Raw genomic sequence first — 23,236 nt, forward strand, 5'->3', positions numbered from 1 at the left:
TTCACCCTCCTATCATCCGATGGTGCGTCTTATAATAATTGCCTCTTTAGAAATAAATATTGCAGTGTTTCTAACAGGAGCTTTTTTCTTGTTTCTTTCTTTCGGAATTTGGAAAGTCAATGATGCTTATACTTCCCCTTAAGGGTATCCTTATTCTCCTTTGCAGGAGAATAATTAAGCTTGCTCTAAAAGAGCAAATTACACAGAGAGCTGGAAACCCAACTTCAAAATGCTTACAGTGGAAAAAATTCACTTTAGCAAACATATGAAATGGAGAAAGGGGAAGAAGAAGAATAAGAAGAAGAGGAGGAGGAGTTTGGACGATATCCCACCTTCCACTCTCCTTAAGGAGTCTCAAAGCGGCTAACATTCTCCTTTCCCTTCCTCCCCCACAACAAACACTCTGTGAGGTGAGTGGGGCTGAGAGACTTCAAAGAAGTATGACTAGCACAAGGTCACCCAGCAGCTGCATGTGGAGGAGCGGAGACGCAAACCTGGTTCCCCAGATTACGAGTTTACCGCTCTAAACCACTACACCACACTGGCTCTGTCACTGTTTGAAATAAAGTGACTTGCTCTGGGAAGAGTTTTGTATCTGAAGAAGTGTGCATGCACACAAAAGCTCATACCAAGAACAGGCTTAGTTGGTCTCTAAGGTGCTACTGGAAGGAATTTTTTTATTCTTTATTTTGTTTTACCTCAAACAGGTGAGTCTCCTTTGTGTTTCACAGGACAATCCAGTAGCCTCTTTGCACTTGGGAGAAAGTTCTGTATCTGCTGAGAGCTGTTTATAGGCAGTGGCCTTGAAGATGTATGGGCTGCTGGATCATCCAATACAAAGCTCAGAAGAGAACTAAGCTTGAGTCAATGCGATGGTGTGCACTGCCACAGCCACAACTCGCCCAGCGCAATGGTAGGTAAGAAATGAGTTTGTTTATCTGTTTTCCAAATTTATATTCTGACTTTCTAAACACACGGACAAATATACCTCAACCCAAGGCAGTTGACGGCATGCATATTATGAAAACAATAAGCTAAACACATGAATAATCTATTAAGATGCTAAAAGCAGACAAACAACAGAGAGAAAGGCAGCAAATAATGAGTCCTGAAAAATCCCCGCTGAAAAGGAAAAGCATTGACTATCAGCTGAAAAGAAAGCAGCAAAGGGCTGTGGACAATTTCTTTTGGAAGGGTGTTCTATTGCCTTGGCACCACCAGAAAAGGTCCTACCCACTATCCCCAACAACCAGGTAGGCTTAGCTGTTATAGAGAGACACTCCACAACTTGGTTTTCACACATACACACTCGCACATGGAAACCCTAATCAGGCACAGGGATTCCGTGGCCCTACAGATGTCATTGGACTCCAGTTCCTATTTGCCCTAGCCAGTATGGTTGATGGTCAGGGATGATGGAAGTTGTAGTCCCACCAACACCCAGAGAGTTCAAGGTTCCCTGTCCCTGTCCCTGGTCCTGAAAGCATAGTTACTCACTCAAAGAGTTACCTTGCCGCATCAAAGATGACTGGAACAATTAGAACACCAGCTGACAGAACATTGCTAATGATGCTGGAACATGACACAGAACCACAGTCAGTTCATCCAGTACCTTTCAGTGAGGCAGGACATTCAACAGCAAAATGGAGTTAAGAGATTATCATATACAACAAAAGAATAAGCCAATGATCAGGCAGATCACAGCATGCTAATGAGGAAGCTACAGGAACATCAAGGGGAGGGCAAAGAAAAAGACGCATGCCATTCACAATGCAGCAATGGCAACAATTTGTTGCATATTGGGGTTTGCATTAACTTAGTACTGACTCAGGTCTGTGTAATATGTAACTTACCACATGCACAAAACATGGCCATCTGCATAACAGGTTGCATAGCAGATGGCCAGATTCAACCCTCCTAAGAAGAATCAAGAAAGGGCAAAAAACACACCAAAAAACACCCTTATATTTCTTTTTAAAAGCTTATTCCCCACCCCACCTCACCCAGCCTTAGTTATGTAACTTTTTGGGATAAACAACATAACATTCCCTTTAAATATACTAAAATATGAGTAAAGTTGGATGGTGCACATCACTATAACCATAAGGCTTTACGCTAGGCTAACTTCCAGGAAGTGCTGCTTGTTAGAAATGTAAATGTCAAAGCTATAAAGATACCCCACAGCTATAAAACACAGCTCTATTTACAAAGTGTACTGGACTCGGTATTAAATGAATTGTTCATAAGGACATCCTCTTTTATGGGCTTTTTAAAAGTCTGTTCCTGCTAATCTGTGGAAAAACATGCACATGTGACAAGGAAACAGTGCAGTGAGCTGTTGGTGAAACAATTAAATTGCCATTAAATAATGGTCCTTTCCAGAATATATATATATATATATATATATATATATATATATATATATATATTTCCATCCATCCATTTTTAGCACTTTTAACACATGGTATTTTTTAACCTGTGGTAATTTTTAACAGATTGGTTTGAAATTAGGCACATTCACTGATCTGATCAGGTAAATCATGTATAGAAAAAATTTCGCATTATTAACTCAACAGGTGGCACTTTCACAAGCAACAGACTTTTGGGGATTACAATGGTAGAACCTTGTTATTTGTTACACATGTTAACTCAAGGTGTGCCTCCTCTTCATACACTTCTTTGTGAAGATAGATGCATGCTATGAATGAAGCTGTGGAGGTTACATGTGCACCAAAGCTTTGGGCTAGTATGGTCTGGTCTGGTCTGGTCTGGTCTGGAAGATTCACTTGCTGGAAAAAAGAGATTATTAGTTCCTGTCTTTATATTGGCCTCCTTATTCAATTCTACATTGAATCAATGTGTGTTCAGAACAAATAAGGAAGTCTGCTGATTTTGCTTTCATTTCAGTAACTGCACCAGCTAGTCTGCTCTAATAAAAAGAACATTTCCCTGGATTGGGGACATTATGTCCTTATGTTTTCATTAGATACTGTATCCCTGATCATGTGGGTAGGTTGGAGCTAAATGGAAACAGCCTTCTTCCCAAATTCACAAGCAGGAAATTAGGGTGGTGGTGGTGGAGGTCTGACAATTTCAGGAGCAAGGGCATTATTATTATTATTATTATTATTATTATTATTATTATTATTATGTTACCTGCTATTTGAAAACTTTGTTGTTGTAGCAGTGGCTGTAGCAGGACTTCTTTAATGCTGTAAGCATTAATCAGGCTAAGTTGAGCATTTTGAACACTCTGAAATACAGTACTATATAAATGTGAAGCATAATTGTTTTTTCATCCAGTTTGTTAATCTAGTAAATGCACTATACGCACACCTAAAACGATATTGAATCAGATACACGAAATTGTGCATTGAAGTGCATTTGTGTAGCCATTTCAGCCAATGATCTCCGGTATAAAAGGACAGAAATAGATTCTTGGCTGATGACAGCTATAAAGGCTGCTCCAGTGGATGATAGATACTGTTGAGAGGTTGCTAAACTATAATTACTCAGCAGGCCACATTTAAGTGCTTTTCTCTGCTTTTTCTCCTTACCCTCCCTGTTCAAAGTTGTGCCAAGGTACTACTGAATTCTAGAAGTCCTGTTTATGTGATAATCTAGAAATGGGTAACCAAATTACAAATTAAAACCTACTATTTTCTGTGTACCAAAATCCAGGCTGCTTCAAATGTTAAGAAGTGTTAAAAACTCAGAACAAATGACTTGGAGACCATGGATCTCACCATGGCTGAAATAATAATAATAATAATAATAATAATAATAATAATAATAATAATAATAATTTATACCCTGCCCATCTGGCTGGCTTTCCCCAGCCACTCTGGGTGGTTTCCAAAAGAATGTTAAAATACAATAATCTACTGAACATTAAAAACTTCCCTAAACAGGGCTGCTTTCAAATGTCTTTTAAAAGTCTGGTAGTTGTTTTTCTCTTTGACATCTGGTGGGAGGGTATTCCATAGGGCGGGTGCCACTACCGAGAAGGCCCTCTGCCTGGTTCCCTGTAACTTGGCTTCTTGCAGCGAGGGAACTGCCAGAAGGCCCTCGGCACTGGACCTCAGTGTCTGGGCAGAACGATGGGGTGGAGACGCTCCTTCAGGTATACTGGACTGAGGCTGTTTAGGGCTTTAAAGGTCAGCACCAACACTTTGAATTGTGCACGGAAATGTACTGGGAGCCAATGTAGGTCTTTCAAGACTGGCGTTATGTGGTCTCGGCGGCCGCTCCCTGTCACCAATCTAGCTGCCGCATTCTGGATTAGTTGTAGTTTCCGGGTCACCTTCTAAGGTGGCCCCACATAGAGCGCATTGTAGTAATCCAAGCGAGAGATAACTAGAGCATGCACCACTCTGGTGAGACAGTCCGCGGGCAGGTAGGATCTCAGCCTGCGTTCCAGATGGAGCTGGTAGACAGTTGCCCTTGACACAGAATTAACCTCCATGGACAGCTGTAAGTCCAAAATGACTCCCAGGCTGCGCACCTGGCCTGGTCCTTCAGGGGCACAGTTACCCCATTCAGGGCAGTCTGTGAGTTGAGTGGAACAGTGTGTCAGTTTAGTCAGAGAGTCAGTGTGAGAGCTTTAGCTAGTCAGAAAGTGTGTGAGAGTCTGAGTTAAGAACCTAGACAGTTTGGTTGGGAACTGGGAGGTGGTTGGTTTAATAGGAAGCTATAGGCCGGTATAGGAACTAGCGAAGAGATATTGACAAGATATTACATTTGGGGGGCACCAAGTTGGCAGAGCCAAATGATGGTGTACTCACATTGACTGGTACCATGTTACTTTCTTTTGTACCACATCCAGCTAAGCGGAATGTTTGCCAACTCATTTTCATATCTCAATTCTGTCGGTTCAGATTGGAAGCAAATTGAATTCATTTGGATACATGGTAGGGGGAGATCACAGCACGATTTTATACTTTAAGGGGGGTGGGGGAAGATAGCTTAAAATAAGAATGATTTCCCAACAGTATCATAACTGAATACTGAGCTTCTCAAAATCATTGCTCCCTTGAGCTCCTTCAGCGTCTGGGCAAACATCTTTTGCAGAAGCTCGAGTCAGCTAAAGGCTAGAAATGAAAATGTTGTTTTGCATTATCTTCCTTTTGGGGGACGCAAAATCCAACCCCAGGAATCACTAAAGAAAGGCAGACGGCCAAGTGTTATCAAATTTAGTTTCCAGTGTTTCATTTCTGAAAACGAAGCACAGTTCTTATTTCTGATGTCTCTTAGGATGATGCAAAACGGTGTCTCCAGCAAATTGCTATACTGGAGCCATCTGCTGCCCTAGCCTATAGAACAGCCCCCAATCATTTTGATGGGCATTAAAATGCTGACCTGTCAAGTAAAATGAATTGCATTTATGATTTATTGAAATTCATAGGGAAAAGGCAAGAGAGCAGATGTGTGCACGATCTGCAGTCTTTGATAAATCTTGGCTGTGTAGTGCCTTGATAATTGACACCAAGCCTCCACTTGCCAGAAGTTAAGTACCACATGCCCTGTGCCAAGCCCCTTTCCTACCTAGGATGCCAATGCCAAATCTCCTCTCGCTGGTTCTCATAAACACAAACAAGGTCTATTATGTTGTGCCGAGCCTTGGAGTGTTTGATGAGGGTAGATGAGTCAGTCTCGATTTGGTCCCCTAGGGATGATAACATGACCAGATGCAGGTCAATTCAATTACAAGATGCCTTTAGTGGGTTCAGGCTACTTACTAGGCACACAAAGTCTTCCTAGTTCCAGCACTGGGGAATAAAAGAGACTGAAATGAGCATCAACCTCTCCTATACCTGGGCTGCTGGAAGAAGCCATGGCTTCCTGGTTGCGGAAACAACAGGATAGCTGTTTCACTGCTCTTTGGCTCTCTCTCTCTCTCTCTCTCTCTCTCTCTCTCTCTCTCTCTCATTACAATTCTCCTCTGCTTCCTCGTACTGTCTGCATCTATGCCTTTTCTTGCATTGTCTATTGAACTGACGAGCCAAATCAAAGCTTCCTCTTCTCTTCTTCAGAGTTCTCTTTTTAAAATTTCATCATTTGACAATTATTATCGATAATCAACAAAACTCTATTCCAGAAAAAATATTATTTCACATCATAATATTTTGCAAGTAAATGTAAATTAACAGAAGATATTTCTTCTAAGAGAATTCTAAATCTACTTGGATTTGTTTTCACAGGTGGTTAAATATTTTCTTTGACAAAGGGGCAACCAATTTTCCCACAATTGATTTCTATATTCACTTGCCATTATTGCTCTTAAACACTAAGTTATTTTTGCCATTAGAGCCAAATACCAAACTTTATTAAGCCATTTTTCCCCCAGGGAGGGAGTAATGCAACCTGTTATGCTATTTTGAGCCAATACCATCTTTGCAGCTGTTAACAAATAGGAGGAAAATTCCTTATGTTCTTTTTATGACAGGTGACATGTAGTTTAGAAATATCAATACTGGATCCAAGAAAACTTCCCATTTTGTTATTATTCTATTAATCACCTTCCAGTATTTTTGTACAAAGCTACATGTCCATCACATATGTTAATATGTTCCATTCTCCTTTTTCACCTCCAACTTGTTTGTGAATATGATTTATTTATCGCTCCAGTAAATTACAGAAGTTAAATACCACTGTGCCATAACTTCGCATCAAATGTTTTTCTTATATCTGTATTCAGTGAAAAATTATGACGTTTCCCCCCATAATTTAAATCCCATGTTTATGCTACTTCCTGTGTCCTTTTCTTGTTTACAATCATATTTTAACAACAGATGATGGATCTAACATAACTGACATATGGATTTTTTTATGAGTTACCTGGAAAGAGGGTCTGATTGTTAAACCACTCTGAAAATCATAGCTCAATGCAGAAAATAGGGGTGTCCAGCTTTTAGCACACTTAAAAATCTACAGTTCCCAGGCCAAGGCAAAGATTGTTCTCTCCAGCTGCTAATGTCATCTGAGTTTTTTTTTTTTAAGATTTCTCATCTCCTTGGTTTGTGATTAGTGCTGCAGATTTTTTAAACTGGCTGCGGATTTATGTATGTTACTAATTTTAAGCTCTAGGCTACTGTTTTTTTTTTTTTTACTTTATTATGCCTATTGTATCTTTTATTATCTTTTTCCATTGTGAGCCACCTTGAAACATCGGTAAATAAAGCAGAATATGAATCTTTGTACAGAAAAAATATAAACAAATAAGAAAATGTAAAGGATGCAGGTTTGACTAAGGCCATCTAATGAATGCATATGTTGTGGCAAATCTTCTCATGTGATGTGTAAGTAACCCTCAGTAATGTGGAAAGCCACCCAAAATGTTGCTTGCCTGTAGTCCCACAAGCTTAATGGAGCTTACTCCTAGGTAAACATGAACAGGACTACAGCCCTGTTGAGTTGTCTTTGCTTCTCTTGCCTTACCTTTGGTTTCCCATTGACTCTGATCCTAGCTTCCAGCTGCAGGAACCTGCTTTTGCAAAGACACCCCCACTTACAGGCAACACTCAACTTTCAAAAAGGCCCTGTCTCCAATTCAGAACAGGTCAATTTTGCATTTAAACCCAACAGTCCAAAGCGAAAACTGGGAAGCAGGAAGACAGGCTTCTCTGAACCTGCCACGTGCAAGTTCCAAGGGTGAAGGTTAGCATACGGGGGTTATGGCTTTTACTGCAGCCTATTTATATCATTGCTTCCTGGCAGATGGAACTGTAACCTTGAGTTACAGGAAGAGAAGGCAGGAAGTCTGTCACAAAAGTACCGGTAGCTTTATAGTCTTTCCTTTATATAGGTCACTCATTTCAGATAAACAGCTATCTATGCCTCTTAAGTAATAGACACTAGCCAGCTGGCCTGGAGAACAGGATTAAATTTGTTGCTGAACTCAGATTCTCTGATTCACACTCTACTGAAGGCAACATACTGTGTCTTCGTACCAAATCCATCCACCCAATTAAGCAGCATCACTGGCACATTTTGAGAAGGGCACTTCAAGGACAAAAGCAAGGAGTCACTATGCAAAGAGATGTAAAAGTTGAAGAGAGCTTGGCAGGGCAACATGTGGCTGATAAGGATTCTTGGGGGAAATATATACACTCAGTAAAGAATCGTGAATAAATTGGCTTCAATGGAAGGTAAAGGTAAAGGGACCCCTGACCATTAGGTCTAGTCGCGGATGACTCTGGGGTGGCGGCGCTCATCTCACTTTACTGGCCAAGGGAGCCGGCGTACAGCTTCTGGGTCATGTGGCCAGCATAACAAAGCCGCTTCTGGCAAACCAGAGCAGCGCACAGAAATGCTGTTTACCTTCCCGCCAGAGCGGTACCTATTTATCTAACTTGCACTTTGATGTGCTTTCAAACTGCTAGGTTGGCAGGAGCAGGTACCAAGCAACGGGAGCTCACCCCGTCACAGGGATTCGAACCGCCAACCTTCTGATCGGCAAGCCCTAGGCTCTGTGGTTTAACCCACAGCGCCACCTGCGTCCCGGTTTCAATGGAAGGTACTGCCAAGTAAATGTGCTCACTGTTGGTAAATGAAGCCAAGCTGACCTCTGGGATATCAATCTCGAAAAGATTTATGAAAGCAAGTAGGACTGAGTATTGAAAGAGCCATTTCCTGCAAAGAGAAACATCATACCTCCTGTGGACATTCTTTCTAGAATGACCCGGCAAGCCCTTTTTGCCGTTCACAATGATGAGCTTTCAGAACAAAGACTGTACAGTCCTTATAAATCAGGTTGCAGTGTGTTTAATGTTCTTTCCTCAATCAACCTTCAACTCGGAAGAAAGAAATAATTTGCCATTTTGCCCACAGTAAAACTCAGTAGCAGCCTACCCATTACACACATTGAGCCCCTTGCTTCAGGCAGCAGATGGGAAAAGGCACTGGATTAGTGCCACCCCAGGTCCATCCACTTGCTACCACAAGCCTACAGCCTCTCTCACCTGCAGATGCTCATCAACTACTGCTGTTTTGCTGGCTAGCTGATTGGCTGACTGCTGCTGCTCTCCCTCTGGAAATGCTACTGCCACTTGGACGTTACAGGAATGTGGTGGCAGCCTGCTTGTTCTTGCCTGCCTTGCCTTGATCTCAGGAGGTTCCTTTCTCAGCAAGGAACATTGTGGGAGAATTGGACCTGAAGCATGTCTGTTTGTGTATTGCTCATGACGGCAAATAGTATTAAACTGCCAAACTTTAACCACAAAGGTGTTGGTCACTGCAGGCAGGCACTCTCCAAAGCTACCCTGCCCACAATGTGCTGCTCTGAGAAATGGCCCTATGTTCTTCCAAATAAGACATGGCTGATACAACCTCAAAGGCCACAAGGTGGGTGGAACAGAGGAGAAAGTGGGAGCAGTGGGGGAAGGAGGAAGAGGAGATGATGGGAGCCACCCCACACAAAGGCAAATGTAGCTGGTCTGCCTCTCCTCAGATGACAAAGCATCTTGTGTTGGCCCTGGCAAAGAAGCTTTGGTACAAGCAAGAGCAGCTAAATTGAACCAAAACCTGCCTTCCTCCATTCCAAAAGAAAAGAATTAGTAACAGAGGATTAAAAAAAGAGAAGAGTTTAAATCTGTTCTCTTTATCTCTGCACTTTCAAAACTTGGTAGCAATAAAGGAGGGAAAAAGAGATGTTAAAACTAATTTTAAAATGCAAGTGGCTTCACGAAATAAAGCTGTCACATTTAAAAATAAAAATCATAACCTTGGCAGGCAGGGATGCTGAATAACCTCAAAACTCCTGCTATGTTGGGACACCACAGTGTACAAGTGGAAAAGCAACGATGCATTCATCAGCTGCATCATACAGTCAAACACAGCTATGAAAACCAGAAGTTGCAGCATGAAGATGAGCTGCTTTGGTCTGATATGTTTTTTTAAACTGCCTTTGGATATCTCTTTGTATTAATAAAAGTTATGGCACAGCAGATAGGCATTGTAGCCATTTGGGCTGGATATTCCATGGCTGGCCCAAGGCATTTTGATGTTCAAGGCAAAAAAAAAGACAATGTCCTTCACCTTCACTTCTTTTGGAGCTACTAAGCTAGCCTAGCAACTCCCCTCACCCATCTTGCTTGACCTTTGGGATTCTGCAAGCTGACTGACACGTTTGTGGTTACCAGCTCGGACTTTCTTTGTGATACCTGAGTTCTAGGTGCAAGAGGGTGGTGCTGTTTACACATGCCACAGCCACTTCCAATGCTGTCTTAATCTTGTTCAAACAACGCTTTGAACAAACCCTAGTCTTCCACTCATTCAGACTAAATGGGAAACTGAAGTTTGTTCCAAAGCTTACATATCAGCTTGAAATCTCCTGTCCTTGTGTGCAAATGCAGAAGGTGGAAGGGAGCATACAAGCTGGAGACTTACTGTATAATTCATGCATGTATCACTAAAGTATGATTTCATATTGTATCAACTCAAGCGTCTAATGTTGGATTGTGCCCACCGGTTTGACCCACTTACAGACATGAACCAGACCTATAGCGAAGGCAGTTAAGCAGCACCACTTTAGACAAACCAGGAATATCGTGAGAAAAACACCTACCTCATTGTTGCCGTACACTTAAAAAAATAATAATCAGTAGCCTAAGTAACAATTTCCCAAAGGTATGCATGGTTGGTTTCATATAAGATTTGACTTAAAGGTGACTGTTATTTCAGTAACTTCCATCATATATTTTATTTTGGGCTTTGTTAAGCCAGTTCAGGCTAGCCAATTATGCTGCATTACAGTTTTTGTCAAAAACCAGTATTCATTTTTTGAAAAAGGGGGAAGAAATGGTTTTAAAACCTCTGTGCATGACTGTGTTGACACGTTCAATTATTTAAAAACTCTCAGAATTACCTCCTAAGTTTCCGAAGGAGTCTTAAAACACCAGCCAGCTGTTAACAATTTATTATGACTTCCATAACATTACTGCCCTACCGGGTGTTACAATTAAACGCACAAAGCAAGTGGTGAGTCATTTTGCAAACTACCTAAATACCTGAATAAAGAAATATACAAATAAATACGCACACAGCTTTGGAGATCCACGTGTGAAATGTTTACTTGCCACTTGCAAAAAAAGAAAGAAAGGTGACCGGGGAAAAAAATGGTCTGTTAACTTTAGTGACTTAGTTTTATATGTAATAAAAATAGGTATAAATCTCCTGTCTTGCCTACTACCTCTGCCTCTGAAGTCTCCCTTCTGCTTCAGATGCTTGAACCATAATCTAATCATCTGAGGCAGTAATTATATATCACAAGCTTGCTTAAATGTAATCATGGGGAAGGTTTTTTATGCTGCCTTGCATTTGATTTTTTTACCCACACCGCTCCCTTCTGCCTAGTCTTGCCCTGCTACCCACCCCACACGGGTCCATCAAACCTCTGCCGTTGACACTTTAAACACCAAAAGGGAGTGAACCATTTCTGCAGTCTTCAAACCAGAGATTTCTTGACGAGTCTTCGGGGATTCATGTAGGCTTGTACAGCTCCCGTTTCCTCTAATTTGTTTTATTTCCTTGCTAGGATGGCCAGGAGTCTTAATTTACAGAAGGCAGTCCTCTGTTTTGAAGGACTGCATCCAGTTTAATGTCTGTTTGTTTGCTTGCTTGTTTTAAAAAATACCATTAGAAAGCAGAACAGGAGCCCTGAAGCTGCCCACCACCAGAATGTACCTGGCAACAGACTGAGCAAGCAAACAGGTGACTTGGTCATTCATCCCCGCTATGGTGAGATGTATAGCATTTCTATTTAAATTAAAAGATTTCTAAATCTGCACTTAAACATGTAAATCTCCATATGCAGATTTTATGCAAATAGCTGCCCTTTTGTAACTTTTTGTTGTTGTTGAGGGCAGATGATGTTTAATTGGCCACCCTATTCCATGCCCCTCTATGCCTACTGCCCACTTTCCTTGCCAATGCTGACCTTAACACTATTTACCAACAACTTCCAGAAACTGAGGCTTATGCGGTGCTTTTTTTTTTTTAATTACAAATGTTTATGGGTACTCTCATTTTGACTCAAGAAAATACCATTTTATAGTTCAAATCCAGAAAAATAAAGACAGTAAATGGACAAAAGTACAAAGATTCACAACCAAATAAACACACACACACACACACACACCCTAGCAAACTAGCACTAGGACAGGCATAGGCAACCTTCGGCTCTCCAGATGTTTTGGACTACATTTCCCATCATCCATGACCACTGGTCCTGTTAGCTAGGGATCATGGGAGTTGTAGGCCAAAACATCTGGAGAGCCGAAGGTTGCCTATGCCTGCACTAGGGGAAGTGGACTGGTCTAGAACCTTGGGGGGGAGTGCTTTGCAGCAAGTTTTTACATGGGAAATGTGGTGTTTTTTTAAGGCACCCCCCTCCTCACTTCCAGTTTGAAATGGTAGGCTCCATTCTATGACCTCAGGATTCTGCTATATGTGAGCCAGCCCTGTCCATGCACCAGAATGCCAGAGTGGACTATACCACTTCAGACTGGATGTGAGTTTTCTCCTTGATGAACTAAGGTCCCCCCTCCCTTTACTTTTTACTTGCAGTGTTTGCTTGTAGGAGAGAGGTAGCCAAAATGGCACCTCTCTCTTTCAGCCTGAAGCCATGAACCAAGTCAATGTCAACAAGTAAAAATGTGCACTGCATCCACTGACACAACTTATTCAACAGTATACATCCAACTTTTTCTTTTGTGTACTTCCCCCAACTTGGTATTACAACAGCATCTAATACTGGACCTTTTCCTGCCAACAGTACATATTTTGACAGCAAAATACTTCCAATTTGTTTGAAAACTGGATCTTAAAGCTTTGCTGGGATATGCTGAATTTTAAAATTCTGATTTATTTGTTTTGATTTTGGGATTATAAATGAACACCATTGTGATATTAAGGTACTACACATGTGAACTCTGTAATTTAACAGAAATGCATGTCCCATTAATCTTTCAAGAAGTCACTGACAGGACACACCACAAGGACCTGTGGACATGTTTTACATTCTATAAACCTCTTGTCCACTTACTGTATAATTAGTGTGTACTTAAGTCTGTCAGATGTTGTACAGAAATGGTGGTCTAGTGATTAAACTTAAGAATTTTATCATACCCTGTTGGTGCCAATGGGTCTGTCTCAGTCAACCGAGAAAGGTTCGTGATTTGCTAATAGTCAGTATTTTTTAATATACGCTTTCATTTTAATATCACATTTAATCTCTGAAATCTCAATCAGACACGTTGAGACGTGTTCTCAGTGTTACAACCACAACCTTGCAGTATCTGCCTTGTAGATCTGTCTGCCCTTTCTAGTGGTGTGAGGCTTTGCTGAGGTGATAATTATTATTTCCACACTTCTTGCCTATTTTTAAACACATACATACTGTATCAAAGGTCTGTAAAAACAGCAGCTATAAGCATCCTCTGTGAGTCATGAATCATCAGCACTTGTCAACCTGCTCACCTGCGTTAAAGTCATCAATTCAATTAATCTGACAACTTAAATATATGCTCTTGAAACCTTAAATGCCACTGTATAATTCAGGGAAAGGTTGCCATAGCTGAACTTTAATATCCACATTTTAAAATCAGTCCATTGTTTTAGCACACGCTTGACTTCACTATCATATTATTTATAATTTATCTCACAACAATATCCCTGAGAGTAAAATTTGAATTATAAACCAGGGTAAGGGTTAGCTAGACAATTCTCCTAGCTACTAGATCATTTAAGAAATACACACAGCACATGCGATGTCTATTTGATCCATTTCTGAGGATATAATGTTATATACACACGTGTAACATTCCCATCCAGCTACAGATCATATCAACACCTCACACAAACTGTTTTCTCCACACGGCAGTGGTTATAAATTTGCTTTTTTTGGGAGGGGATAATATGTGTGACTTTAAAAAAGAAACCCTGCACCCCTTTCTACACACCCACATGTTGGAAAGTGTGGCTTGTCTTGTGATATTTAGGCATTACAACACACACACACACACACACCCTTACAGTGAGGAGAGGGCATGCAATGTCCCCACACATTCCAGCTTCCTCCCCAACCTGCTTAGCATGAAGGTCTGAAGCAGGATTCTAACTACATTCACTTGAACCCAGTTAGAACCTTCCCTGTGATTCTCTCAACCAAAGGGAGAATCCTAACTTGGGCCACCTCCAGAAGCTCTGTTTATTCAGCATCCATCCTGATGAGCTTTGCACAAAACTTATGTAGTGGTAAGATTACGCCCAATCTTTATTGAGCATTCATTCTGATTTGCAACAAAGAGTATTCATCCTGATTTGCTTGTGCGGTGTTTATGTGTCATCTTGCTAATCATTCATTCACCTCATACTTTTCAGTGCATTCCCTGTCACTTTCCTAACCACAAAAAGTCTGTGTTCCTTTTTTAATGTGGATTTTTTCCCTTGCACTACACTGAAAGTGAAGTTAACCCACTTTAATGACGCATGCCTGCATTTCTAGTGTGCACCTGTATTCCTCCCCTCCACACACACACACACACACACACAAACAGCAACAGTGTGCAGGCACTATAATTCCGCTAAACACTTTCAGCATTGTCTAGCAGACTTTGTGTTGAGGAGATGAGGGGGTGAGGTCACAGAGATGTTGATGGCAGGCCAGCACCCACTTTCCTAGATCCTCTGCACCAGGGTTTTCCAAACTTGGGTTTTGGACTACAATTCCCATCATCCCTGACCACTGGTCCTGCTAGCTAGAGATGATGGGAGTCGTAGTCCAGAAACAGCTGGACACCCAAGTTTGGGAAACCCTGCTCTACACTGTTCTTCCTAATACAGTACAGTACGTAGAACTATGGAACTTGCTCCTGCAGGAGGCAGTGATGGACACCAACTTAAAAAGACAACTGGACAAATTCATGGAGGATTAGACTATCAGTGGATACCAGCCACGATGGCTATGCTCTGCCTCCATGATCAGAGGAAGTAATGCTTCTGAATACCAGTTGCTGGAAACTAGGGGTGGAGTGGGGGACAGTGCTCTTGTGCTCAGGTCCTGCTTGCGGGTTTCCTACAGGCATCTGGTTGGCCACCATGAGAACCGGATGCAGGACTAGACGGGCCACTGGCCTGATCCAGAAGGCTCTTCTTCATTGCAGGACCCAAGGCAGCTCACAGCATTAATGCTTGCTAGTTATATTAGGCAGATAAACCATATCAACATTTTTCTTATTCCACAGGGTTGTCATCAGGAGACAGTGCCCTAAACCTTGAGGAGAACTGCAGAGAGCAGCTGAATCACCAGAGGCACACCACGTCAGCATTTGTACTTCAGGCAAAGTCTGCACCTGTCACACTCAGCTTGACTGAGGAGGTTTTAAAATAGGACCTAATTTTGATGAAAAGTCAGTCATTATATTTTTTTAAAGGGGGGGGGGAGTTTTGACAGCTTAAAAATGAAATAGCTCACAGCATCATGAGATTTCGGAGGCAACAACCTATTTAATTAAATCCACGAAGAGAGCCAAGAAGATGACGTGAACACGGGTACATACATATATCTATAGGGTGTTTTAAGTACAATGGAGAAGAAACAACACTGATAAGGTGAGAACTAAAGAGGACAGGAATTCTAAACTTTTTGTAACTCCAACAACGAATCACACATAATGATCTCAGCTCAATAGCCCATGATTTACTAGGCTGAAAATCAGCCTTGCCAAACCAGCTTTGGGACTTCTACCATGGTCTGGTTATACTTTAAACTACAGTTTCCTGTTCTATCTGAACAGGGAAACTGTGGATTAATTTCAGTTTAATAACAACAATATGGCTTGAACATTCCTATACCACAAACCCCGCTTATGGTTAAACTTAAAAAATATATGTACATCAAATGTCTACAGAAGTATACAAGTATGCAGAAGTGTCATATACGGGCACTGCATGTGACCATCTTTTCTTGCTTTAGTAGCTTCAAGTTAGTGCTTCCCTTCCCTAACCCTGGTACACACCAGATGTTTTAAGCTACAATTCCCATCACTCCTGATCATGTGGGCTAGCTGAATTTTTCAACTTCCAAATTCCAAAAATGCTAAAGAGTTTTAACATGACACGGGGATTCAAAAGGTCAGCATGTCTGGCTGTTAGCCAGAAGGTTGCAGGTTCGAGCCCACCCAGGGGTAGCTGTGAGCAGAATTTGCTGCACTGCATGAGGTTGGACTAGACGACTCTTGGGATCTCTTCCAAATCTACAATTCTATGGTTCTATGATCATATGAATATGCCATGAGGCACAATCTTATGCAAAACTGCCCCCATGCACTGACAGGACTTTGCCATTTTCTCAACACTGCTCACTTATACAGAACCCAGATTATTACTGAAACTGTGTCTTTACTCCCATGGCTATATGATATTTTTCATGGGTGACTCAACCTTGAGTTGTGGATAATTGATAGGCAAAAACAGATGCCTGTGTCCCATGAGCTGTGTGTATTCTAGGATAAGAACATAGCTCTTAAGAGAGACTACGTAATGCCAAGTAATGCAAGGATGACTTATTTAAGCAAAACATGTCAACAAAGAAATGTACAGAGGCACAATATTTACAGAAAATGAAACCCATCTCACTGGAACATATTCAGACTAATTATTTGGAAGAAATTGATGGAGTGCATCTCATGCTAATTTCCATAGATGCCAAAACCTTGTTGGCAGGGGGGAAACCACACACATAACAGCTACAGAGAGTGGAAATGAAAACATTTGGATTAAATGGCCTTTCATTCATCTCATAAAATCATGCTCACGGTGATGGAACTGAAAATATAACGATGAAACGAGAGACATTTTGAAGTTTCTCTTGGAAGCACTTCCAGAACCTTGACTTCAGTTATAGGGTTTCAAGACAATACTGTATATTGTGACAGGAAAAGAGCCACTCAAGTGGGATATTTAATATCTTTTGGCACCTTGTTTTGATTTGACCCGTTTTAATTTATTGCAAGTTTCTCCGGTTGTGCAGTCATACTTTTACAAGCACAACAGATATGCACCCTGTGCAAGCAGCAGCTCTGATATGCACGAAGGGGGCTCTGATGCCCCATGGAACAGCATCTCTGGATCATTTCCCAATATGGAAGTGGAAAGAACACTTGTGTATATAGAGCTTGGAGGTCTAGAGTACTGACCTCTGAGTGTCCTGCCATAAAAGGAGGCATCTGGAATTCAACAGGAGCATGCTGATGTTATTACTCTGTGGCATTAGAAGCACAATTGCAAAGACTTCATAAGAAGCACTAAGGCAGTGTGCCTCAGAAAACCAGATAGCAGTTGGAGTTAACCACCTTTTTCGCCAACATATCTTAGACCAGGTTGGCAGGTCACATGACGGAGATGAACAGATAGGAGCCAGGCTAAGTTTCCTGTCTCTTGTTCTGCCCCCACCATGCCACTGGAATGCCCCATTTTCAGGGTTAAGATCCATTTTCAGGCTTCAGATCCACCAGGCTCAGCTGAAGCAGCTAAGACAAGATGGGGGAGATATGCGAGCATATTTCCGGCTCAGCTGAGGGTGAGGGACAGCAAAGCTGTTACAGAAACCTCCCAGCTCAGCCAGAGACCCACTGGATCCTAACCCCACTCATCCCGGTGAATCTTGCAATAGGATTGCTCCCTTATTCAGTCTGCAGTCTCCAGCTTGGAACTGAGGCTATAAGCTGGTCACACGGCTACAACATCTAGCCTAAGTTTTGTACTTCTTTGCTAGTTATTTAATTATATTTATATTCCACTCTGCGGGTGGAATATAAGGGCTTGCCAATCAGAAGGTTGGCGGTTCGAATCCCCACAACGGGGTGAGCTCCCATTGCTCGGTCCCTGCTCCAGCCCACCTAGCAGTTCGGAAGCACGTCAAAGTGCAAGTAGATAAATAGGTACCACTCCAGTGGGAAGGTAAACGGCGTTTCTGTGCACTGCTCTGGTTCACCAGAAGCAGCTTAGTCATGCGGGCCACATGACCTGGAAGCTGTACACCAGCTCCCTCGGTCAATAAAGCAAGATGAGCGCCGCAACCCCAGAGTTGTCCGCGACTGGACCTAACGGTCAGGGGTCTCTTTACCTATGTTCCACTCAATAGGCAGAACCCCCAAGACATTTAAATAAAACACTAAATCATCATCATCATCATCACAAATAAATTACATGTATCACAGCAACATGCATCTAGGATTCATAATATGCACCTAGATTCATAAACATAGCAGAACGTTGCAACCAAACCCAGTTAAGACTTCGGGAGGCATTTAAAATGAACCATTTCCTGACTCATGAACATTCTGTGGCATGTAGAATGATGCCACTCCTGAGAAGGCCCACTTTTTGAATGTTGTAAGACAGGGGTGGCCAACTCCCAAGAGACTGGGATCTACTCACAGAGTTAAAAACTGGCAGTGATCTACCCCCTTTTGGGGGGTTCAGGTCAAAGTTGTTGAGCATTTTTTAGGAAGGAATGCCCTGTTTTGGGGGGTTCACATAAAAGTTGTTGAGCTTCTTTAGGGAACAGAAAAGCGATGTTGAGCTTTTTTTTAGGAAGGAAAGTCCTATTTTTAGGGGTGCAGGGCAAAGATGTTGAGCTTTTTTTAGGGGAGCCAAAGTTTTTAGCTTCTTTGGAGGAAGCCACTAATCTACTGGTGATCTACCACAAGCATCCAGTGATCTACCGGTAGATCACGATCTACCTGTTGGACATGCCTGTTGTAAGACATTTCCTCATCCCTCTACCTCCTGCTCTGCATAACATCTTGCCAAATACAGAGTTCTGCAGAACTCCAAAGCACACCACTATTTTGACGCTTTGGTTGTTCCTAAGAAAGGTATTGCCCTGTTGTGGATTTTGGAGTTATTTCTTAATGAAATTCACAAGACAACAATGTAATAAAAACAAGAATAACTGAGGGATCACCCCCCCCCTTTCCCTGAATTGTTCTATTTACTTCTTAACCTGCTCATTAAATTGCAGCAACCATAGGAATATAAACATTCCTGCTGAGAGCAAAGCAGCTTGCTCCTACACTCTTACGAGTAACTTGATGGTATTCTGTTTTCTCTGTTATTAAACGATTTTTAAGTAAGAACAATAGAGTTACTTATTAAATTGTAAAGATCATTTCCTGCAGCACTGTAGATGTTATCTCTAGAAAAGGCTCCTTCTCCTCTGCTAGCTAACTAAATGACTTAGCCAGTTTCAGCCGCCTCACCTTATGCTCAACAAATCTGAAAGAGACAATATGCTATCCCCACAGAGGTGAGTGCTGCATGAAACGAGCCACCTACATGCATTGTTCAGACTGGATAGCTCAGCTGATTAGAGCTTGGTGCTGATAATGCTAAGGTTGTAGGTTCGATCCCCATAAGGGACAGCTGCATATTTCTGCATTGCAGGAGCTGATTCTATGATTTAAGCAAGCTGGAGAGAATGTTATTCATCTCAAATAGCAGGTAATGCAGAGTTGCCATACACCTGGATTCTTCCGAACATATCTGAAATATTGCAGTCGGCATCAGTGTCTGGGTGGAAATTGGAGAAATCTCTGGGAAAATCCGTATGTATGGCAGCCCGTGTTGGCAGTGCAATTTTTGCTGTTTTCTCACAAAAATAGTTCAAAATTGGCATTTTTTGGTGAATTTGCCCCAAATAGCCCAACAACTTTTCAATCCGGATTTTTATCACTGTTTGAAATATGGCAACCCTAGGTAATGCCAACTGCTGTGCAAGCTATTCTCCTCTCTTTCATTTTTGTTACCATATCCTACGAAGTACATGGAAACTGCCATGCGCTCTTTCCTGCCACCCGTCTCTTGGCATTCTAAAAACACACGGTCCTTGCTGTCACACTCCTTTCCCCATTCCTCTGCTTAGGATGATAAAACATGGCAGCTGCAGGGAATAGCTCTCCTTTTGACAGAAGAAGTCTGACAAAGCACTTAACCATTTCCTCCTGGCCCAATTAATGTTTGCCCCTTGAGGAGAAAAAAATGTCACGATGCAGATTTCTATGTGCCAGTGGTATAACTTTAGCCACAACACCTGAAGGACACTGGATTGGGCAAAGGCTATTATTATTATTATTATTATTATTATTATTATTATTATTATTATTATTATTATATTGAATGTATATCTCATCCTTCTTCTCGAAGGAGCCCAGGGCAGCAAACACATCCACAATTCAAAAATAAAGAAAAGGAAAGTGCTCTAAATAGTTAAAAGCATTCTGAATGTTTACTCTCTTTGGCCTAGGAAGGTTTTGAAGATGCTGCCTTAAGGCAACACACACCAGGTTTGGTCAGATTTCCCACTCTACTCCCCGCCTCCTGCCTACATGCTTCAAGAAGCACTACTATGTGTCTTACCACATTTTGGAAAGTGCTCAGAAAAGAATGTAATTGACACTTAGTGCCAGTTATATTTCAAGAGCCCGTAAGAAAAAAATAAATATCCTGGTGGCTTTATAGGCAATTAAAAAGTGTCCTTAGTTTAACTACTTGGCTGCATTGCCAAGAGTCCCTTTCTTCATATTTCATTGCTTCAGAAACAGCTGTAAATGTTTTCTTCTCATTAAGGAATACTCCTTTTTGGTTTCGGTCTAAATTGATTGTCACTTGTGATTTAAACTTAAAGAAAACACGGCAATAAATATTTATGTCATGCAAGCCATCTGGTAACCTTTTGTACAATATGCTAATGATTAGCAAGGCACCATTTCTCTATACCTGACGTCATCCAGGTCACAGTAAACCCTGGACCCATGATAGCAAGAAATCGTGCCAATGCATAAGCAACATCAAGCTGAAGACTCATTGGGGATTCCGTTTCTAAGGACTGTGATAGATCACAGGTGCAAAGTAAAGGCAGTATCTTCAAATACACATCATGCTCCGCATCAACCACCTGGCCCTATGGAGCATCATTTACAGCCTTGCCAGTCCCAGGCTATATGCCCAGTTCTTCTAATAGCACTTTTGCAAGTTTCCTATTTATTTATTACTAAGTGGATTTGTCAAAAGTGGTCTCCAAATACACCCGTAACAGGCAAGAGCAAATGAGCACGAGAACAAACCCGGCAGAATTGCAATTATTGGATGAGCTGGGTGGGATATTTCCCCGGCGTACCCCACAATCCTGAACATAGTCAGGCAGCAATAAATTAAAACAGATAAAACATAAGCTTCCAGTTCATGAGCTGCCACTTAAGCATGGCAGGGACTTGTGCTGAAACAGCCCAAGAGAGATCTTTTGTCTGGTAAGCAGGGCAGGTCTACGCAGTGCCGATCTATTTGCTCTCCCTAAGCCTTATTAGATGACCATTTGTTTTTAAACAGAAGCCATGGTCTGAAGTGAGGAAGGGCAAATGTGGCAGTAACTTTGGCTCTGTCTAATCTCAGCAGCAGTTAAGGTACCTGAGAGGAGAACTAAGTGTCAAACTGCACATTATGCTTAAGGCAGCTACACCTTCAGCTTTCTTTCTTAATTTACAGGCACAAGGAAAAACATGATTGTTAATAGTACTGTTCCCATCTATGATACCAGCTAAAAACTGTCCTTTCCCCAGCATTCGATACTCCCATTGTTCTAGTTGTGTTTTGTGACAGGGAATTTCATTAATGTGGGCAGTTTCTGAGCTCTGGGTGCAGTACTGCACCTAAGATTTCAGCTTAAAACTGCCACTGCTGGAAGGAAAGGAGAACCTTTTTCTGCCTCCCCACTTCCAGCTACTCTCTTAAAATTGGAGATAAGACCCTGGTGCTTTTGAATTATGGTGCTGGAGGAGACTCTTGAGAGTCCCATGGACTGTAAGAAGATCAAACCTATCAATTCTGCAGGAAATCAGGCCTGAGTGCTCACTGGAAGGACAGATCCTGAAGCTGAGGCTCCAATACTTTGGCCACCTCATGAGAAGAGAAGACTCCCTGGAAAAGACCTTGATGCTGGGAAAGATGGAGGGCACAAGGAGAAGGGGACGACAGAGGACGAGATGTTTGGACAGTGTTCTCGAAGCTACCAACATGAGTTTGACCAAACTGCAGGAGCCAGTGGAAGACAGGAGTGCCTGGCGTGCTCTGGTCCATGGGGTCACAAAGAGTCGGACATGACTAAATGACTAAACAACAAGAAGAAGAATATTAGGGGGGCGGGCAGGAGAAGTATTTTTGCAGTCTTCAGATGAGAACTAGACCATGTGAAAAATGAACATAAGATTTTAGCTGCAGTTCATTCTTGTTATAAAAAAGTGCGCCTAGACACTATGTTGCAGCGTCCATAACCTAGGTTTATGGTGCCATTTAGCTCCTAGCTTTCATATCTCAGTTTCTAACATTGCCTTTCTCCTAAGCAGCTATGACGGTTAGTAAAATAAAGTCTCGACTGAGGCCAATAGGAACCTTTTTACTAACTCACATAGCGTGGGGGCAGGAGTTTTATGGAGGTGTGGGGTCACAGCTGGGGAAGGAAGAGCCAAATCTCTGTATTTCATGGTCCCAATAACAACTGAGGCTGTATTTAAACAACACAGATTTAAATCTGTGCAGAAATGAAGAAATTCTTTTTTTCCTGCATGCTATATGTTAAGCATAATGTGCAATTTGGTCCTGAACAGCTTGTTCCTTTTCACGCTGAGTGGATGGGGAGGGGGAGGGAGGGGAGCAGAGTATGAAAGCACTACAGTGGTGCCCCACTAGACGAAAATAATTTGTTCTACGAGTGTCTTCGTAGAGCGAATTTTTCGTCTAGCGAAGCGGCAATGCAGCGCGGAGGTTTTCGCGCCGGAAATTTTTTCCCCCCCCGTAATGCGAACTTCCAAAACAAAGATCAGGGAGAAATATTTTCCTTCTCCCTCATAACAACTCTGTTCAGCAGGCTAGTGAGTAAGTGTGTGAGAGAGAAGGGCAAGGGAATTCACCAACAGCTGAGCAATCATTTGAAGTGGAGTCTCCCCCTTCTGAACCTGATATTGTTAACCACCACACCAGGCATATAAATATTGGCTTGCATGACAGAAACAGGAACAACAGGTAAACAACACCCTGATAATCTGTTGGGACTGGAGATTATGCATGGGGCCAGGCAGAGCCCTAGCCATGGGCTCTCTTTTACAGACACCCAGCGGATAATCTTTTTCTGACATGAAGTCACTCCAGCTTTGGGAGGATGGCACCACTGCCACAACACCGT

The 23,236-nt window shown here is 41.9% G+C and overlaps 1 protein-coding gene across 3 annotated transcripts in view; it reads right to left on the reverse strand.

Moving 5' to 3' along the window:
* The window catches only part of SPHKAP (SPHK1 interactor, AKAP domain containing), an 83,038-nt gene that overhangs the window by 21,024 nt on the left and 38,778 nt on the right, over window positions 1-23,236 (reverse strand). The window lies entirely within an intron of this gene.

The sequence above is a fragment of the Lacerta agilis genome, chromosome 5 (genome assembly GCF_009819535.1).
Source record: "Lacerta agilis isolate rLacAgi1 chromosome 5, rLacAgi1.pri, whole genome shotgun sequence".
Classification (NCBI taxonomy): Eukaryota; Metazoa; Chordata; class Lepidosauria; order Squamata; family Lacertidae; genus Lacerta; species Lacerta agilis.